Below are 11,209 nucleotides of genomic sequence, written 5' to 3' on the forward strand. Positions count from 1 at the left end.
GGTGCTTTTTATAAAAAATTCAAGATGGCGGCGTTTCCCGATGTCAAAGATCGACGATACTCCAGAGGTGATTGTAGACTTATGCTAGCAACATGTGCGTTAAATTTTGTAAAAATTGCTCGAAAAAAAGTTCAGTTTTCAAAAGTGAAAATTGCGAAATTGCAGATTTCGGCACAAAATGGCCACTAAACCGTAGGTAGAGTTGCCATCACATAATGATTTCAAAACTTTGTTTGGATATCCCCGACAAAGTTATCTCGGTTTCGTTAGCCGATTCTTAAAAAAAAATCTGAATTTTTTTTTTTGACGAGTCAGCACTTTTTTGCGATCGTTTTTTGTTTACCACGCCCACATTTCTTTATCAATCTTGTCGTATGTTTCAATGTTTTGTTCAGCGTGGGTCAGGGAATCGCATATCCCATTTTCATGACATTCCGATAAAAAGTGTGCAACCTAGCTAAAATCCAAACAGTTGCGAATTCGCCCCGCGTGCGCCGTTTAAAATAATAACTTCTAATTCTAACATTTTTTCAACAGTAGCTTGGCGTTGAGGCCCGAGAATTTTCAAGCAGATCGATGAAAATTCCAACGACGAGTTTTCGTTTGTGTCTGGTGCTAAGGTGCTGGTGCTGAAGGTTGATGAACCTCCAGAGTTCGTTGTAGACTTGGGCTAGCGGCACGTTTCTCAAAATATAGTGAAACTTGCTCGAAAAGAAATAATTTTTCCTATGTGAAAATTTATTTTTAAATTTATCTGAGGTGTGTGCACCTATTGGTGAGTTTTCGAGTATGCGTGGGGGGGGTCAAATCTTCGCTGAAAGGCGGCAAAGTCGTTCCAACTGTGAAACCAATCTGGTCCTTGCAGTCAGTGATGCTGCTGCGGGTCATAACTAGACAGTTCCAGCCCAACTGAGTAATAAGACTGCTTTATCATCACCACTAAATACAAGTAAGGAGCAGAAAAATGATTAAGAAATCAATTTCTCCAGAAATGTAACTGAATAAATGTAACTACTTCCCACTTCTGTTCCACTCCTCTCCTCCTTTCTCAGCCTAAAAGGATCAAAAGATTCCCCATCAGATGAGGATTTAAGAAAGAGAGATAGAGTAAAAGAACAAAAGAGAATTTTCTAGAAAAGCTGGACCAAATAACCAGAGCATCTTCATGAAAACAGACTGAAAGCTCTTTCTGCAGGAGGCAGAACTTCCACAATTCCAAGCATTTGCAGAAATCCTCTGCAGGTCAGGAGGGGCTGCAGAGGGCTGACAGTGGCCGCTGTGGTGCAGAGGCAGAGCGGTCGAGCAGTTCCCGCCATGCCAGCTCATGTGTTGAAGTGTCCTTGAGCAAGACACAGAGCCCATGTTGCTCCAGGGGGTTATTGGCTGGTGCGTGGTAGTTATAGTGTGTGCATGTGTGTGTGTGTGGGTGAATGGGACTGAGTGTAAAGCTGTAGACACCCCGGGCATGCGACGCGCGTTCAAGCACACACTAAAGAACTTGAATGCACACATAGCCACGGTGTTCCCTCTGGACCAGCAGGGAGGGGCTTCTCCTTCTTTTTCCACTGTTCACTAGCGCATGTCTGCCACCTACAGGCGGGAGAGGCGTGGTGTGAAAGGTTAAAGCGGAGCAGATCTCGCTAATCTGGATGCAGGCCTTTTTTTACAGCTCTATTCTGATACTTGAAAAAGTTAGTGAACGCTGTTCACCATTTTACCATCCAATGAAAGCTGAATGTTTGATTTTGCTCTACTATTTGTAGAATACAGGACCAATCACACTGTTGCACATTTAAAGTTATGCATATTTTCATGCTGTGCATTAATGGTCTTAAAACTGGCAAACACCTGCACTCAGAAATGTTTTCAGGTCCTCGTTTTGGGCTTTTCCACCATCAAACACGTGACGTTTTTGTCCAGGAGTCAGAACTAAACAGGATGTGGTTCCAGGTGAGATTTCATGGGCCTCAGAGTCTTGCAGGAGAAGTTTCTGCCACTGTCAGTGTGCAACATCTTCACATCTTTACACGTGTTCTCCTGAAGCTTCATAAAGCTGAATCTTCATCCTAAGAGGAGTTTGGAGAAACTCAGTCATTCCTCCATTCAACTTCTAAACCCGTTTTTCTCCCTTTCGGGGGGACGGGGCTGCCAGAGCCTGTCCCAGCCACTCAAAGGCGAAGGCGGGGTACAACCTGGACAGGTCACCAGTCTGTCGCAGGGCCACAATCAAATCTGAATCAATCTGAAATCCTGTTTTTGAGTTGCAGTTTTATTTTTTGCGGTTTTGAAAACCTGTCCACACGTAAAATCAGTGACATGTCAGTCAAGGGGAGGGGAGGCGGGACATCCAGAAGCTCATTGGCTACCGAATGACTCCAAGTCTTACGCCTGCCTCCACCATGTTAGAGCGCTACAATCGTACCAATCGCAGAGGCAGTCATGGCGAACCAGCAACCGGAGGTACGTTTTTCGTATCTTTAACTGTATTTTAAAAAAGCGATCAAACGGTACTCTATGTAATCGGAGAACGCCAGCATAGTCAGCTGAACTCCCCCGGTAACTGGTAGTGAATAAAAGATGTTAGAAAGTAAGATGTTGCATGACACAACCGCTATAACGGCGTTCTCCTGTGCTAGCTCAGCGATGCTATGTATTTGCTTGGGGGGGGCAGTTCTTTGATAGGTTGAAATCTGTTCATATTGTTTACATCCTGCTGCGATGACAAACATAGTTCATGTAAATGTCTTGGCCGTGGTTTTCCGACATCCCACAAGGGTTGAACAGTTGGGACAGTAGAGGCATGTGGGAGTCAGAGAGGGAACAATAACTCCAACAGCTTCCTGCTCTGCCTGGTTTGAGTTAGACTGTCGTTCAATGTCCACAGCCTCCTGCACACAAAGAAAAATTCAAGTAAAATGGGAATATATACATGTACAATATTCGTTTGAATGAGAAGGTGTGTTCAAAGTTTTGGTTTGTACTGTAGTAGTGCATCGACTTTTAATTTACCAATTCCATTTTTTTGCCACAGCAACAGAAAAACACAAACAGCATTATTGTAGTTAAACAAATCTTAACACTGCTTCTTGTTGTTTTACCTGTGAATAGACAGGAGGACTGATGGGACTTTGAGTTCGGCCCATTACCCACAGTTGGTTGGGGGTTAATTTTGTTCACTGCGAAGAGCGTGGTTGTGCCACATGGAAATGAAACTTTCCAAGTCGGCTTGCAGTCGTGGCAAAAACACATAATGTGCTGCAAAGAGATGACGACTGTCAGATGGGTCCAGCACTCCATCTTCTTCCAAACAGTGAAACATGTTGTAGTAGATGACGGTGACAGACGTCCACACATCCCTCCACAGAAATAATTTTCAATTTCAATATGTTATGGATTATTTCACAAAACGTACAGCCCAAAGTATAAAGAGAGCGTACTGAGAATCGCTGCCCATCTTAAATATGTTGTGATCTTTATGTGCAGCATTATGTCTGTTATTGTACACAGTACAAAATTAAATCTAAATTTATTTGGATTTTATCCAGATCTATACAGTTAAAAACAATATGACTGTGGCCCACATTTCTTTATCACAAAACTGTATTTGGGAGCTGTTTTTTCCCCCTAACTTGTCCTATCCAACAGCTGAGCAGACAGATGAGAGCTGAAAGCCTCTTGTGTTGGACAGATTTTACTGTTACAATAGGGGTTACGAATCTTCTGACACAGGAGGGGCATATTTGAATAAACCCCTTTTGTAATTTAGGCTAAACTTTATTCAACTTACTCATATCAGTAACAGTCTTTTGTTGGACTGGGAGGAAAAGAAGGGAAGAAGAGAGAGGGATGCCGGGTGCGAAGGAGGATTATAGAAGGTGTGTGTGTGTGTGTGTGTGTGTGTGTGTGGGGGGGGGGGGCGCTAAAATCAAAGCATCATAAAGAGCAACAAACTGCTGGATGTTTGTAATGATTATATGGGAGCTAAATATGTCTTACCTTTGATTGTGAACACTTTTGCCAGCCATGAAACCGCCTCTGTCACACCCACGGATTGTAAACATCCATTTAGCTGTGTCCACATTTTCACATCCTTGGTCTGCTCTAACCCTTTAGATGCACATAAAAATATTAACTAACGCCACTGATTCCCGCTCTAAAGTGAAATCATATGACCTCTGCTCTCAAGCATTTAAGGTAAAACGTTTTGCAAAAAAAAAAGGTCCCATGACAGGAAGTTACAGGGTTCTGGTTTAAATAAAGCTAAGTGGCTTTCTACACTTTTGGAGTCTGCAAGAGAGAATTGAGGTACTGACAGTCACAGACCTGTCAGGAACTTCATGGTCCTCCACTGAGCGCAAAAAAAACCCTAATGCTGTTGAAGCTTTGTTGTTGGTTGCTGCTCCCTGGTACATATCTGTGGGTGAGATAAAAGGGGAAAAACAGTAAAAAAAATATCAATATATGCCAGTTAGGTAATATCTAAAATCAATTAGTAAAATACTAGTGTGAAAGGCAAACAAAACATAAACCTTCACCTTTCGTGAGAAGCCATCTATGGCTCCAAATAACAAAATCAAACCTGCAACACAAATTGAAAATGACAACACATTTCAAGTGCCACCGATGAAGTATAACATCTTGCGATTTATTAGATGAATAGATAATATCTGACTTGCCTGATCAGTTTATGGTTTGTATCTATAGGTGAACTAAAGATAGTGGAGCAGGTACACTGTACACCCGCCTCTTTACACATCCAAAAGCAGATCTTGCCAGTCTGAGTGAAACACCTGCTCCATCTATGCGCCTCATTGATTTCCATATTCTGGTCCATGTAATGCGATGTCCAAGAGCCTGAAGTTTGCCATTCACAATTATCATTATGATAATCATTCATCGAAAACCAATAGTGGGGTTGCTTTTTTGGATGCTGAAAACAAGTTGATCAGCTGGTCATCTGCTATGTCACTATATGTGCTCTTCACTGACAATCCCTGCCTTTTTAAGGCCCGATTGATCGTTCTCTTGGATACTCCCATAAGTTTGAAATGGATGGGATGGACAAGTCAGTTTCAAGCAATTGTCTCAACTTTTCTTCATTCAACATGATTTCAGGACGTCCCACGTTGTTCAAAAACTCAACTTCCACAGCTGGGCCATGCTGTTGCTTATATTGTGTCAGAATTGTGTACAGATTTATAGAGCATTAAAAACATCTTCAGGTATGCTGACTTGGTTTGAAACAGAGAGAATGAATGCCAGTTCATGGTTACATGTAAAAAGTAGATGATCCAGATCCAGCGGGTGTGAAAATGATCTCTCAATGTTGTTCAATAGACGTTGCAGCACTTCCCTCTGTAATCCCTAAGAAAATGTTGAGAAACCTTATTTAGGTTATACATTCTTCTGACTTCTTAAAAACATATTTGACTAATCATAGTAACAATTGACGGGCTATTACTCCCTCCCAGGTTTGACAATATCCTGACACTGTCGTAAAAATCCACTTTGTTAAATCCATACGACAATTCATGACATGAGGCGGGAAAATCCGCTAGCATAGCTGAGCTAGCACAGGAGAACGCCGTTATAGCGGTTGTGTCATGCAACATTTTACTTTCTAACATCTTTTATTCACTACCAGTTACCGGGGGAGTTCAGCTGACTATGCTGGCGTTCTCCGATTACATAGAGTACCGTTTGATCGCTTTTTTAAAATACAGTTAAAGATATGAAAAACTGACCTCCGCTTGCTGGTTCGCCATGACTGCCTCTGCGATTGGTACGATTTTGGCGCTCTAACATGGTGGAGGTGGACGTAAGACTTGGACGTCTAAAAAATACAGTTCTCTAAAATGTAAATGTCATTTCAGTTTCTAATGTTTATCAAAACAATTGAATTCTTGACGTTGATGTTGTCCAGAAGTGAACCAGTCAGAAGCCAGAAAATTATTCGCCGTGTGACCCTACGGATTTAAAAATAAATTCATGCAACCGCTGCAGAGGGCCTCGCGTTGCTGTTCACCTGGGGCCCCGCCACATACTCATCCCACAGCAGGAGGGCCCGGTTTGACTCCCAGCCGGGTCCTTTCTGTGTGGAGTTTGCATGTCGTCCTCGTTAAGGCCTGGGTTAAAACCGGGCTCTCCAGCTTCCTCCCACAGTCTCAAATCCTTCTTTAGTCACTAGAGGTGATTGTGAGAGTGTGAGATTGTGTTGCCCTGCGCTGGACTGGCATACCCTCCAGGCCTCAGGAAAGGTGGACTGAAGCTGGGATGGGCTCCTTAAAAAGCCACCTGTTGATGTGTGATGGATGACAGGGCTCTCTAGACTCTGCTGTTACGTTTATGAAGGAAAGCTTTTTGGCTTTCAATGAACAAACTGGCTCCTGTCGCCCACAGAAGGTCAGAATGATGGTCTGGAATGGGACGACTAGCTGAAAGGGCTTGAAGAACATCTCCAGTCCTTCCTTTTGTTCCCACATTTGTGGGATGTGTGCGCCCTCTGCAGGGCTGTGCAGCTCCAGCAGAGGCCCATCATCCTGCAGCTTGTTGTCAGCTGGCTGTGAGACACAGCTCTATGTTTCCATGTGATTTACATCCCAACCTTAGACCCGTGTTAGTCCAGCTGACTCGTCGGATCTTTATTTGAACTTTCTGATCTCAGAGCCTTTTTTGATGTCATCATTGCACACCGGGGCTAAAAGAAGGCTGAGCGCGCGTACATGCAGGCATGAAGGTGGTGCAGACAAGAGCCTGGGCGGGATCCTTATCAGCTAGTATGTTAGGTCTTCCAACAGCATCAGAGAAACGGCGTGAGGGCTGACGAAGCAAACATGACAGAAGATGGAGAACAAGCTGGAAGTTGATGCAGTCCACACGCGTGTGCTTGGCACATGCAGCATGTTGCAGACGGAATACTGCCAACATGCAAAACAACATCTTTGTATGTCTGTGCAACTGACAAAATATTAAGGAATAATCCATTTAAGTAAAAAGAAAACTGATGAGTCATGAAAAGAAGGAAACTCCCAGCTGAGGTTGTCATAACTTTACTGTTCGTTTGGCTTTTCCACTAATCTGTTGTGTCCTGCATTAGACACACACACACACACACACCCCCACACCCACACACACACACACACACACACACACGCACACACACACACACACACACACACACACACATTGATGGCAATTACTGCAATAATCTTTTCTGATCATTATCAATATCAATAATTATCATTATCAATAATTCATTATAATAAGTTGAATTGGTTTCAAGTTTTTATCATTTATTTACAGGATTTCAGAAAATTAGAGACTGTGGAGAAATCACCATTTAAAATGGAAAAGATAAAGATAGATTCTGATCACAACACGTTTTTATAATGATATTTCCATCTTTAATACTTCGCATGGGCTGGGTCCAGGTCCTCCTGGAAGATAAATCTGCATCTCCATCCAGATCCTCAGCAGAAAGAATCCTCAAGTCCTCTAGAACAGTGGTCCCAGACCCCCGGGCCGTGGACCGGTACCGGTCTGTGGGTCATTTGGTACCGGGCCGCACAGAAAGAATAGAATAACTTACATTACTTCTGTTTTATTTATTTAGAAATCTGAAAGATATTTTATTTTGAAAAATTGCCTGATTCTCTGTTCCATCCGTCTATGTTACTCTTGACGCAGGCCAAGGCGCTCGTCTCGGTGACGTGATAAGTTGCCGCTAAAATAAAACCCAGGAACTAGCAAAAGGAATAAAAAAGAAACATCTTTGGAAAGTTTCTTTGTCAAGGGGGAAAAGAGCCAGGAGACAGAAGAGGAGCCTTCCACCTCAAAAAAAAAAAAGCTACATTTAACAGACAGTACTTCTTTGTTGCACCATGAGTGAGGGAAGGGGAGAGGAGGATGACACCTGTGTGATGTACAATGACATGCATGAATTATGAATTCTGTGGTGACACTGGCTGTGTCTGAATTCCCGCCCTAACCCCCAACTACTAGATGACCTGGATTCTAAAAGCAATTCAGTCTCACTACCTGCTTTTTTTTTAAACGGCGGACATGACGTCATCAATTTAACAAAGTAATAATCTAATTGATGTGAGTGTTTTGCGATGATTATTTATGAGTCCACTGTCTTCTGAAGATAAAAAACGTTGATGGTTTATTGTAGTAGGTTTAGGGGATGTCATCTGGACTTTTGGTGGCCCTAATACTCCGTCGTATTCTGACGCAATGCTTTGTGGTCTATATTCGCTGATCTAGTGACCATCGATGCACACTGGTTTTTTGCAGATACGTCTGAGAAATTTCTAGGGCTCTGGATTTTGGAATTTTAGATTCAGACAGCACTAGAAAAGGCTGAACGCTCGATAAAGTGCTCTATGTAAGGGTTAATGGCTGACGAAGTGTGAGTTATTACTTTTTAATGCACGCCGTGGAAGCCTGAACCGTCCGACGCGAGTGTGTTAAAAAGTGATGATGCACACTTCGAAGGCCATTAACCCGCTTATACGAGACTTTAGTCCTTAATTCTTGTTATTTTCCCGATTTGGATCGCTTTTCTCACAAAAAGCAGACTATTTGTCCGCGTCGTGCCGCACCACCGCTGCAGTCAAGATTGAATTGAAGGTTGAATAAAGCATCAGTTCAGAGAGAAAGTTCACCTCTTACTGCTCGTTTTTGTCCAGATGATGAAGCTAAAGGTTGTTTTAAAGAAGCCGGCGCAGTGATACGAAACATTTAAGCTAGGTGACCGGAACTTCTTTTTTCACCTGGGTTATCAGGTTTTGATGCACACCCAGCAGCCAATTAGAATCGAGTATTCACCCGGACCATAGTATAAGTAGGGGTTAGGGTGGGAATTTGGAAAAATGAGACTATAGATTATGTAAAAATTACGTGAAAAGTATGCAGGACGACAGAAATACTCAAAGGAAAAATTGGAAAACTAAAGATATGCTGGAATATACAGTGTACCCATTAGTAGAAGTGCTGATGATTTGATTTTGTTTCTGAAAAAAAACAAGTTGTTCTGGAGAATCTAGGTGACACTAAGGGTAGAGAAAGAGTTATGGAGAAAACAAAACAAAAAATCCTCCTGATCCACACTCCAGACTGGATGCTGGCATTGATGCGTCAAAAAGCTGTTTGCCAACCAATTACAGTTTTTCTCAGTAGCTTTAGTACAATTCTCAGATCAGAATGAAATTCCCAAAACTATTTGTTCAATCTTCACATCATGATGTCACTTGTGTTCATCATATAAGCAGTTTCTCATTTCTTTGAACAAGTTGCAATTGCTTTGGTACATCCATGCAAATGATTATGTACAATTCTCTGCTCTTTGCTACATTATCAATTGTTTATGTCATGTTGATCAAAATGTATTATCTAGTTCACTGTGCAATAGTCTTACTCCTCAAAACACCTAGTCATTAGTTCATCGTATAAGTCATTAACTGCAAAATGGTTGACCAGGTTGTCATAATGACAAACATATTTCGCCGCATTGCAAGAGAGGATATTCGCTGTGAAGTGGATGAGAATTTGTGTCCTAACATACAGGAACGACAAGAGGTGTAGGAAGACCACACCAATTCCTACTGCACTGCCTGTACTGTTGTACAGAATATTGTCCTATCTTTTTTTTCCCTTTGTGTTACTGTTTGCAGTGGCTTTTTTCTATGTTGGTATGACATGGTCTGTAAACAAATTACAATATGAACAATAAAAGTGTAAATGTGAATCTTGTCCAGTCTCTTGCAATCAAACAAAAAAGGTGTAACTTACATTTTACAATAATTGTCATCCAAACTTTAGCCATAGTTTACATCAGAACCTCCCTCTAAAGTACACAGTTATATTGACAACATGACTAAGTCATTTGACTGTCTTGTTCGTAGACAATGACACAAGAGCTTGACATTCTGATGGCACTGACATGTTCAATGACATAAAGACTTAGTTTGGAGAGATGAACTAAAGATTTTGAGCAAGTTACAGGCTTTTTCAAGAAATCCATAGTGTTTAGCTGTTTGCACAAATTGTTTTGAGAAATGCACACACGTATTTGCAAACTTCAATTCTGATCTGAGAATTGTACTAAAGCGACTGAGAAAAACTGTAACCTGAAGAAGAAGAAAAGAAATTTGGGAAGATTTCTCCCCAGGATTTTTTTTTTCTGTCTTTGTGGGTTTGTAAGTATGACAGAGATTAGGGCGACCAAAACAAAAAAGAAAGAAAAAAAAAAGGTATATTACGTTGTAAATCTATGACTGTGAATATACAAGATTTAAGGCCAAATAAAAACCTAACCCAATTCTTAAACTTGTAAGACAGGTTGGACACAAAGGATAACATGGTAGTGTTTAGGAGAGATGACCCGGTTTGTCCCTTTAGGGGTCACGGGGCTGATGGAGCCTATCCCGGTCACTCGTGGTCATTTTCTTTGAAATAAATGAAAATGTTGTTGTATTTTACATTATTTGTTGAGGGACGACTTAGGACTTTAGGATGTCATGCTGGACACTGAAGCAGCACAAGGACTAAAGGAAGTGGCAGGAGTTCTGCAGGATTTACTCATTCCACCCGGACAACAACTATGACATTTTCAGAGTTAAACCCTTGTGCTATCCTATGGGGTCCAGATGACCCCCCCTTTACATTGACGTGTTCTCCCTACCATAACAAAAGTGGATAAAGGTGGAAAGATTTCATGTAATCCATGGACACCAGTGAAGATCACAAATCATTGAAAAACGGTTCAGAGCACTGTCTGGTGGGTCTAGGCCACCATCAGTGAGTGAATGTGTGTGTGCATGGGTGAATGGGACACTGACTGTAAAGTGCTTTGGGCCTTCGTAAGAAGGAAGAACGCGCTATATAAGTATACGACATTGACCATGATTGAAGTCTTCAAGAACCACTGTTTTCTACATCTTTACAACATCAGTACCAAAACATTTCATCAAAGTTTGGCACAAATATTCAGATTTGTTGGATCCGGTCTCTTTTGTCTCGCATTATAGTTACCACCAAACATTCATGACATGGACCACATGTGACATCACCAAGAGGTTACGTTGCCCATCTCGACGTGTTAACAGCCGGTAGTTGGGGGTAAACAGCCAATCATAAAGATGTGTTTCTATCGGACACGCAGACAGACATGGGAGGGGGATTGTTTGATCAAAAAAGACAGACAATG

This window comes from Oryzias latipes, chromosome 20 (assembly GCF_053564925.1).
Source record: "Oryzias latipes strain Hd-rR chromosome 20, Olatipes_Hd-rR_3.1".
NCBI classification, from domain to species: Eukaryota; Metazoa; Chordata; class Actinopteri; order Beloniformes; family Adrianichthyidae; genus Oryzias; species Oryzias latipes.